Source organism: Tachyglossus aculeatus, chromosome 22, assembly GCF_015852505.1.
Source record: "Tachyglossus aculeatus isolate mTacAcu1 chromosome 22, mTacAcu1.pri, whole genome shotgun sequence".
NCBI lineage: Eukaryota > Metazoa > Chordata > Mammalia > Monotremata > Tachyglossidae > Tachyglossus > Tachyglossus aculeatus.
In genome coordinates this window covers 24,585,134-24,589,734 of record NC_052087.1, presented here as the reverse complement: position 1 = coordinate 24,589,734, position 4,601 = coordinate 24,585,134, and positions in this window count along the sequence as shown.

The following is a 4,601-nucleotide window of genomic DNA, read 5'->3' as shown; positions in this document are numbered from 1 at the left end:
CTGTACTCATTTTCTTTCAATACCTTTTAAGTAATGGACATTTGTCAGAATGAGTCAGCAGGTAGTTGAAGGCTTCTCAAAGCATACAGTGATAGTTTTTACCCCCTTTACACCAGAGCTCCTTGAAATCATCATTTCACCTAATGCTTATTTTTTTTAAGGATTCCCTCATAATAATATTAGGAATCAGAGTTAGGGGTTCTGAACAGCTGTTGAGGGTGACAAGAAATGAAATCCCCCCTCTTTTTCCCCAACCCCATCCAGATAATTATACAGTATTATATAATAGACTTGTAGGCTCATTTGAGGCAGGGAACATGTTGACCAACTCTGTTATATTATACTCTCCCAAGCACTTAATACAGTGCTCTGCATACAGTAAGTGATCCATAAATATCATTGATTGATGTTATCCAGTTATCTGATATGTGGCACATAGTATGTGCTTGAAAACTGCCATAATTATTAAATTATTATGTAGAATGAATGAAAGTCTGGAGAGGCAAGGCTGGTCAGAACATTTTAGGTCCTCTTGGAAAAATGAACAAGGTCCAGCATCATTTGACCAAGGTAAATGTAAAACAGATTGTCAAGCTCCAGCAGAGCTACGACACCAGAAAAATTTCAGCTAAATGGGCAATGTCCATTTAATTGACTCACTTGAGTGACTGTTGGAAAAATTGCAAGGGCTAATTTTAAACATCTATTCAAAGGCTTTCATGAGACATGAAGATGAACAGAAATGGACTTTTTGTGTCTATCTTCAGCTCAGTGACAACACCCGATTCAGAGTTTGCAGAATAGCCTGTTTTGGATCAATCTGTTCTAATTTCTTCCCTTTTTTCCCATTTATAAAGAAGTTAAAACATACCATAGAATTGTGTCCTTGATGTGCATGTTCATGGGTTAAAATTGCACTTTTTAATTTAGACTCCTTTTATTTAGAATAATTTGCCAGAACTTGTAATCTCTCTTCCACAGAAAGGGAAATCTCAGCCAAGGAGAGACAGAAAATGAGTATAAATAGAAAAACAAAAACACTGAACTGATATGATCCAAACTCCTCAACTCTACTTCTAAGGCCTAGGGATGAAGGTGCTAAAAAAAAAAATCCCAGAGCAGGCATGAGGAAATGTCATCTGGATCCAATCATTCGTGGTAGAAAACCATATGGACCTAGTCTTCATTCTTCAACTGCTTTGTAGATCATTGGATATATATACAGAGGTGCATAAATAATTCATGACTTGGTACTGTTATGTTAGTGATGCATATAGGTGTATCTTAACCTAACTCACTGTTTGTTTTCAGTTTATGCCCAATGTTTGCTTGTTGTGTTTCTCAAATTGTATAACATGAAGCTAAGGACTATCTGTACCAGAGTACTTACTGAGTGTTTGCTCGGTTCAGAGCAATGTATGATAACAATAATAATAATAATAATAATAATAATAATGGTAATTAAGGGCTTAATATGTGTCAAGCACTGTTCTAAGCACTGGGCAGATTAGGTTGGATTCAGTCCCGGTCCCACATGAGGCTCCCCAATTTACAGGTGAGGTGACTGAGGCACAGAGAAGTTAAGTGACTTGCCCAAGGTCACACAGCAGACAAGTGGTGGAGCTGGGATTAGAACCCAGGACCTCTGACTCCCTAAGTTTCAGAGATGTAATATTTTCATTATTAATTGAAGTTTATTGTGTAGCAAGCACTGTACAAGATAATCAGGTCAGACACTGTTCCAGTCATTCATAGGGTTCACAGCCTAAGGAGAAAGAAAACACGGATTGAATCTCCATTTTGCAGTTGAGGAAACTGAGGCACAGATAAATTAAGTGATTCGTTCAAAGTCGCACAGCAGATTAGTGGCAGAGCCAAGATTAAAATGAGAGTCCTCTGGATCCTAAGCCCATTCTCTTTCCACTAGGCTGTGCTGCTTTTACCATTTAAATTTGGGAATTTATCAATATTCCAATGTGGGATTATTCTATCAGTGAGGAGTTTGAGAGTGTTGGAAGGCAGCTGCAGAACCTAACGTTTGAATGAAGGAATTCTGCATTAATCCCTTAGCCTTCGGGTGAGCTGAGGAATTGTGCATGCATATGAGGGCAAATATAGCCTTTGAACACTTAACGTTGTCAACCTGGGCATTTTACCAGTGCAATATTTGCTGCTAAAAAGAAAAATAAACACTCCTTAGTTTCTTAGGATCTGCTTTCGATGCAGGAAGCATAAAGGATGTTGTACAGAGAATGAGTTATTTCCAGTTGGTAGCTGTGAGGGCGTGTGTATAAGAGGGGGATTGAGGGTTAATAGAAAATGGGGGGGATGATGCAGATGCCTCAGCTACCATGTGAGAGGCAGATATTTTCTGAAATGTCTTTCAGAACATCTAGGTAAATTACAGACCTGCATTTCAATTCTCCAAAACGATAGGCATACTTCTTCTACTAAAAGTAAAGTGTTATCAGCTTACTCCAGTGCTTATTTATGTCACATATTCTCGTGTTTCTTTTCTCCTGGGTGGGTGACTCAAGTATACAATGGACCTGCAGTGGAATCGTGAAACTTCTTAATATTAACCTCTGGGTAAAGGTCACTCTTCATTGCTAAACATTGTTCTTAGGAGCTGGAATTAGGCTTTTCAAAGGCAGTGAGTCTGGTCCCTTTGTCACATTTGGGATCTTAAAAGTTAGAAAATTCCACTGCTTCTTTTTTTCTCACTAGCGTCTGTCCAGAAGGGAAAATACTGCAAAATTTAACCAGCCAAATGTATTAAAAGATGTAGTCTCTAGGCTCCATCAGTGGGTCTTTGGCTAGAGCTGCTATGCTTACATAAAAAGCCTGGGTGTGATGAACTCCTCTTGGGCTAAGGAAATTTAATGGTGGAAAAACTCTTGTATCTTAGAGAGAAAAATATTGCCAGAGAGTCCATAAGAATTACTGACAGTCAAATAGTAAGACGATATTTCTTTCACACCTTTGTCCCCAAAAATTTGGATGCCCAGATAATTAGATGACTTTTTCCTTTAACTCTTTATTTTTGATTTGAATCCACCTCAAAATGGCAGAAACTGAAAGAACTTAAAGTCCAGGGTCTTGAATAAGATGTAAGTTTTAATTCAGGGTTTCAGAGAAGCAACATGGCCCACTGGAAAGAGCACGGGCCTAGGATTCAGAGAACCTAGATTCCAATCCTGGCTCTGCCAATTGCTTGTTGTGTGAATCTGGGCAAGTCACTTAACTTTGCCTTAGTTTCCTCATCAGTTAAATAGGAATTCTGTAGCTGGTCTCCCTCCTACTAGACTATGAGCCTGATGAGGGACAGGAACTATGCCTGATTGTCTTGCATCTACCTCAGTACCATGCTTGACACAGAGTAAGCATTTAACACCCCCATTATTGCTATTAGAACATGGATTTCTCAATCTTTCCATTACTAACCCAAGATATTAACTCTCAGAAATGCCTCTTCTTACACCTTGATTAAAAATGCCCACCCAAGTAAATGACCCCTTCTTGGGCTCTGCACTACAACATGCATTGAATATTTATCGGTCCAAGCAGAACTTTAAAAATCAGAAATTCGTAGCCTCATATCTTCTGGGGAAAGCTAGTAGTCCAGTTGAGTAAGCGAGGTATAACGGTAAAATTCTTGCTGCATGAACATCACTAAACTTCAGTGAACTTCAGTTGTCTCACTGAAAGAGAATTCAACTAATTGAGCTGTTCAGTGGATTCATGATTGTGTGGTTTCCAAGGTTAGCCTTGGAAATCATTCCAGCATTTATCTGTTCTCTCAAAGTCCTGTTCACCACAAAGTATTTGCCCTGCCTGTGTGTTCCAGTGTACTTCCTCCAACTTCTGGTTATTTCCACCCACATTTCATTAGAACACAAACATCCGTCAGCACGCAGTGCACTCCAAGTTCCTCGTGAGTCTCTGATTCTTATGTAAACCAAGCAAAAATCACAGAAAGAAGCTGCAGCATTTATTGCATTTGTTTTAGTTCCAGTCTGATTTCTTTAAGGCCCAAACTTGGTAGATCTGTGCTTACTCTCGTCGTTAGTCCATACAGCACTTTGTGAAATCCTGCTGTTAGTTCATTGGAAAGAGCCCTGCTCTAGGATTTAAGAAAACTGGGTTCTAGTCCTGGTTCTGCATGTTCCCTTTGCAATAATTGCGGCATCTGTGGCATGTGCAAAGCACTGTACTAAGCGCTGGGATAGATATAAGCTAATCAGGTCGGACATGTTTCCTGTCCAACACTGGACTACCCTCTGCCTCCTTACTCATTGGTTACACTCTATACTCCAGTGGGAGCATAGCTGGCTGGGTGGAGGGAGTACAGTGATTTTCTGCAAGACATTAGCGCTATAACCAATTTCTCTGGGTAGTTTTTCAGTCCTAAATCTCAGAACTGAGGTTGATCTGTCATTCCTGGTAGGTGATATAATTATCATCATAATATGGTGCTTTGATTTACTGGAACTCCATTACCTCTGAGAAAACACCGGGGTAACCACTGCCTTCTCTCCTGTTATTGAGGTTTCCTACTCCCAGCATGCTCCAGGCACATGAAGTTTGTGTCGTAACGTTTC